Raw genomic sequence first — 6,392 nt, 5'->3', positions numbered from 1 at the left:
TTTGCCCAATTCAGACTGCCTTTCTTCTTCCTAAGTATAGAAAGGTTATTAAGACTGTTGGCTAGTACACACTTTCTCGGACTAATACTTATATCTTTAACAGAGTAAGAAAGGCCTTTTGGTGGTGATTCAAAATTTTTTATTTTCATTGTTTTCCTTTCTATAATCACAAATACAAGGGTAAACACATACCCTTCCTTTATGGAAGTTGTCAATACAAAACCTATCAAATAATAGCAATTTATCTTCCAGATCATTTGATATTCCTCAAATCTAATTTAGCTGTTTCTAGCTTGAAATTGAGCATTTCCCCTGTCAATATACACCAGGTCACCCATTTCTCCTTTTTGAGATCAACTGTGCCAATAGCTCTTTTAATGTTATTGCATGGTTTAGAACTCCTTCCCTTTCTTGAAGCAGGGCATCCGTGTCCCTAAACATCAGTACATGGTCAAATTACTACATCTGAGGCTTCTTGACCACTACATGACATTTCATACCTCTAGTTGTCTAGCCATCCAGTGAACCTGGGACCAACTTGCCTCCCGCAACTTTCAGGTATTCCTTAAAGGCAAAGCACAATGAATTATATGTGAGAAACCGTTCTTGAAACAGATGGAACTAAAAGCACCATGCAACATATTTTAAATAGTACAGATATTTCCTAATCAATGTCCTAAGAATACACAGATACAGCATGTCTGCCTGCCATAGTAATACAGCAGTATTGATGTAACATCATGTTTTGTGAAGTTTGCTGTCATAGACAAACCCTTCCTGTCTTAAATGTTGATGCGCTCTTAGATTCAGGCAATTGGTCATAAAGAAACTAAGCCAGAAAAGGACGTAAATCAGTGTAGCCGTGCCCATACTTTCTCATCAGTGTGTCATTTTAATGGCAAGCTGCCTCATGGCGGCTGTTTTTAAACCTGGGCCTGCAGGTTTTGCCCCATGTTTGGCAATGCTTAACATGGAACGTTCATAACCAGCACAAACAGTACCAATTGTAACAAGTCCTTATAAACATCTGATAAAGCCAGTGTGGTGTAGTGGTTAAGAGCATGGGACTGGGACTCAGATGATCTGGGTTCTAGTCCCCGCTCAGCCATGGAGCCAACTGGGTGACTTTGGGCCAGTCTCAGACTCTCAGCCCAACCTACCTCACAGGGTTGTTGTTGTGGGGATAGGATGGAGGAGGAGATGTAAGCTGCCTTGACCCCTTTGTAGGAAAAAGGCAGGATATAAATTGAAAAAATAATAAATAAATAAATATAAACCTAAATCAGGATGGGCAGCTTGTCCCTTACTGTTACTGTTGGAGTGCAACTCTCAATAACCTCTCACCATGTGCTGGCCAGGGCTCATGGGAATTGTAGTTCAACAGTACATGTTCCCCACTTCTCTGATCTCCATGGAACAGTCTGTAGTGAGTTATTCAATTTTCCTTATATGGAAACAGTCCTTCCCATGATTAGCAAGATTTATTTCTGGGGTAACAGACCGTAACAGTGGGTGAAGGTAGGTGCCAACCAGCAAGTGGTAAATAGGGAGAATTTTGTCCATTTGTTAAATGTGTGTAATGTGCAGCAACTGAAATGGCCATAGGTGGCTTCAGAGCAGACTGCATGCTGTTGCTGCAGCCGTAGTTACTGACTTGCCTGGTTGGTATAAGCATTTCCCCACTGAAACTCCTCATCCCCACAACACAGTCCAGAATTGTAACATCAAATGTATGGCTACAGATTTTCACTTAGAAAACATATGCTTTCTGGCATATCAGGGGTCTTTAGGTTATTGCCACATTTTGAACGGTGAGAGAATGTCATGGGCACTTGCACAAAATGGCTGCTATTGGCGGGGAGGGGGGAAATGGTGTGTCCATACAGAAAAAGGCACCAAAACACAAAACCACCCTTTTGAACTAAGATTGTTCTGCTCCACTGCCAGTTTCACAAAAGGCAAAGAGACTGAGAGGCATTCTTGGAAATAAAGATGGGACAGGGGTTAACAGTATGCCTGCAAAAAGTCAGCAGCTCAATTTATTGTTTAAAATAAAAAAATTAAATAAAATAACCATCAGGAGTGCAGGGGGCCTTGCAGATTTCCATGATAAACATTGTATACCACATACCAGACTGGAGACCGTAGTGTTATAGAGTTAAATTTAGAACCATGTATGGTTAAAACCTGTGGCAAGTCTGTACCCATACGTTGCATTCCAGTTCTTTCAGTTTCTGCCCAGTGTATTCCGATAATTTTCTGGGCAGTTTCTGCCCAGTGTATTCCGATAATAAAGAGTCGGGGGGAGGGGAGGGTTGGAGCTTTTCTGCATGTGGCATTTATTGTACACTCATGATTTCTCATTCACAGCAGTTTGTGGGCATTTTTATGATGTTGTCATCCTCCAAGGCCTTTCCTGTGCTTTGCAGCCATTTTCTCAGTGATTTTGAGAGAAGTGTATTATTTGGAAAAGGTACAATGAAACACTTGAGTGTTTAGGCAGTTGCACTGTACCACAGGGTCACCCAGCAGTTGTGTAATTGAACGTATGGTAAGGCAGACAAGTAAAAGCTTTGGGGGAAAACATGTGAAAGGGAGCCAAACTTGATTCCACATAGAATCTGGAAGCAGAAGGCTCAGTAAAACAGCAGGGTGAAAGCTTCACATCAAAAAAACCTTGATCTGCTAACACAGTGAGCAGTTTCATTTTTAGATTAAAAGGTGTTCCTATCTAAAACACACCCAAGCTTAAATGATTATGATTATTGTTCAAATTGGTCAAACTGAATAAACAACCCTTGAGTAGAAATCTGAAATCATACATTTAAAATCTGGGAAACATGGAGCAAAAGGTTGGGAAGAGAAAACTGTTCCTTAAAGGCCAACTTTAACCATGAGGTTGTAGTGTTACATGCACAAGCTTTGAGTATGTGCACTCCCTCCTTTCTGTTCTTCCTCTGGTGTGGCAATTAGGAAGCATCCGATATTTTATTTTATTTTGGCAGCCAACCTTGCTTGTTTTGCTGATTTATAAGCAAACTGGAAACTGTCAAATGAACTGTGAGCTGCGTTTTAATCACGATTTGCAGTTGACTTGCTCCTGTAAGCCAGAGGTGGGGAACTGTGAGTGCTTCAGCTCAAGGTTTATGCATGTAACACTAAACCAAGGATAGGGAATCCATGGAAGCACATCAAGAACTGCAGGCCAGCTGTGCATGTGTCCTTTCCTTCTGGCACATGGCTCCCTGATGGCTTTCCTTCTGGCACATGGCTCCCTTGAGGCCAGACACAAGTGCATGCATGTACATACGCACACACATGCACACACCTTCTCTCCTGAAAATCACCTGTCCCTCACTTAGGCTTTTAAATGGAGGCCTTTAAAAAGCTTGATTACAGTGTTTGTGTCCATAAAAGGCACGTGTGCATTTTTAAAACTAACAGATTTATTTAACATTAAATTCATGGCATAACATTATAGTGTTATTGTACTATGCTTCTTTCATTAAAAAATCTGTCTGGAAAGGCATCTTAATTATAATTAAAAGACTGGTTTAAAATCGACAAAGTTCACTTTTCCAGTTCTTTACTACTTTTATCAGAAGAGCCTCATACTTGAAAAAAAGATAGAACAGTGCTCAAGCTCTCTTCACTTGTAGAGATTCTACTCCTGCTGTGATTTTATCAAAAAAGGCTGGGAAGAAGTGTATGAACTACAGAGAAAATATGGCAATGATCAGATGATGGCATCATGTGAGTCTCCTGTGGAAAGTGACCAAAGAAAGCCTGACAATTCCCCACTGAAACCGGAGCTTCAATAAAAGAGCAATCTGATGAGGAGTGTGATGGTGGAGGCAAAGTCATACCTTGTCACTAGAATTCAGATTCCTATTTTTGCTTTTTTTTAAAGCTTAGGTGCATGACTTTTTCAATTCCATGGGCCACAAGTGATGTTGGCTTTAGGTGTGGGCCACACATGCATGCACACACACATGCACAACCTTGTTTGTGCATCCCTGTTAGAAAGGCTGCTGGTTGAGAAAGCTGTATGGCTGTTTTTGCGAACATACAGCTAAACTGGAAAAACCAGTCACTTGGATTTGTAACTGACAAGGGTCCTTCCTAGTCCTAACTGTACTGTTGCTAAACTTAGCTGAGTCAGAAAAACCACTTTTAATCCATAAATGGTTGCTCTGAGGTGCAAACACAAGTCACATGATCTGAGGGAGTGTTTGCAGAAGCAGCTTTACCAAATGTCCCCCTTAAATATGATAATCGTGGCCCAAAAGGTTCTGATCCTGAATTGGAGTAGTTCTTCACCATTGGAGTAGAGCCACAGGTTGGTAAAACGTTCTGTCCTCAACACCCCTTGCAGGGCTTGGAAAGAGCTCCTCCTGTTACCTTGCTAATCAAAGTAAACAGTTCCAGGTTACGTGAGCAAGCCAAGTGAGACAGGGTAGTTGGTGAGCAGATCTGATTCTGTTGGTGGCAAGGAGAGTTTCCAGCATAGTGTAGTAAAACCAGAAAAATGCAGGCAGAATGCTATTAACAAAACTCTAGAAGCTGGTTTGATGGATGCCCCTTTTTACTGCACAGTGTTTTACAGAATGCTTGCTGGATTCTTAAGTCACATATCTAAGTGCTTGGATGTTTCCTTTTTATAAACATACAACATGGGAAAGAACAGTCCTTTGTATGGTCATTAGTGACCAAACCACTTTTATAAATATTAGTATGAGGCTCAGAAGCCACTAAAAACAGAACAGAAACTTCAGGAGCAGAGAAGGAAGTGTAGCTGTGGGGGCAGGTTCACTCCCAGTCCCTGATTCTAGCCCTTCCCAGGCCAGCTGCTTCAAAATGCCTGAAGGAGTATGTGGTGGGTACAGATAAGAGCTTCTTGTTCTTGCTCTGCTGCTTTTTACAACCTGTTCCCCCAGATAAAGATAATGAGGCAGGTTACATGATTAGCTAATTCTTCTACTATCAATCTGTCAAAGCTCTATTTATGCTGTTACATTTCAAAGCTCTATTTATATTATTACATTTCTAATGCTCATAATAACTAATTTTCTCTAACGAGTAATACTCACTGCAACGGAAAGTAATGCAGGTGGGCAAGCTTTAGGCTTGTGGAATCTGTTCTGTTTTTGCTAGACCTGTCATGCACCAACTGGAGCCTGCTGCACTTTGCAGGAAAGAATTCCAAGTGTACGAATTTGTTCTGAGAAACCCAGATCGATGGCATTCATTGTCTTCTTTCATACAAAATGCACTGCTGCTTACCCTGAACTTTCTTCATTTCAGCAGCATAATTTACAGTGGGGTATGGGAGGGAAGTCATTTCATTGCTGCACCTATTAAACAATTGGGGGTCGGACATCCTTACGATCTCCTGCAAATCAGCAAGTAGTCCAGCTCAGCCCTGCCAGCCATCCCTTGTGTTGTGTTGCATATGGCCTGTGCTCACCCCATCCTGATGATTGCCAAACCTGGTTGTACCAAAGTTTGGATTGTTTCCATGACCAGATGTACTGTGTGCACAGTGTATAGCAAGGATTGAAAAACATGAGTGTGTGCACACATGTGCACAGTATTTTGTACAACTTTGGGTTTCTGGATTCAGTGTCATTTCCCTTCCCAGAATTAGCAGTTTGTACAGGTTCAGCTTGTACACATGTGCTAGGCTTTTTCTATTTGTGGACTGTGTACACTAGGTTGTGGTAGATGTGATTAAGCCAATATGAAACTAGCTCTCTAATCTCAAACATTTTTCTTTTGGAGGAGGAAAGAAGCAAGTAATAGTAAAGTAAATGCTTTATACCTACACAAATATTTGCATTCTGTGAAGAAACAGAGAGAGTATATGTGCATTTTTTAAAAAATGCTAAATGTAGAGTGTTTTATCATTCATTAAAATGTATTTTCTTCTGAAGTCTGATGGTTCTTCCACAATCAGCTATACTGTTCTAGAAGAAAATGTAAGTGACTGTTTTCAGAACAACCAAAGTTCTAAATCTGTTGAGAAAGATCAAGGGATTTCAAACATCTTCTCTATCAAACAGACTTAATTTAAGATAACTCCTGCCTTGCTTTTTTCCTTCCCCAAGATACAAGTACTGTGAAACTTCAAAGGTCTGTTTTTTCTGTTTTGAATCAGCTAATGTAGCACTTCATTTTTCATCAGTGTAGAGACTAAAAAACCATTTATACATCCTAGAATATAATGCAATACATGCTTGGATATAATAGAATGTATAGCAAAGGGAGGGGCTTCAGATTTTTATGAGCCTTTTGTCTCTTATTTGTTTAAGAAAGTGCTAACATAGTGCAAAAACATCTTTATTTAAACATAACCCAGTAGTCCCAAAAGTTGGTTCTGTAACTTAGCTAAA

This window comes from Varanus komodoensis, unplaced genomic scaffold (assembly GCF_004798865.1).
Source record: "Varanus komodoensis strain SLA01 unplaced genomic scaffold, ASM479886v1 scaffold1, whole genome shotgun sequence".
Taxonomy (NCBI): Eukaryota; Metazoa; Chordata; class Lepidosauria; order Squamata; family Varanidae; genus Varanus; species Varanus komodoensis.
Note: the sequence above shows the minus strand (reverse complement) of the source record.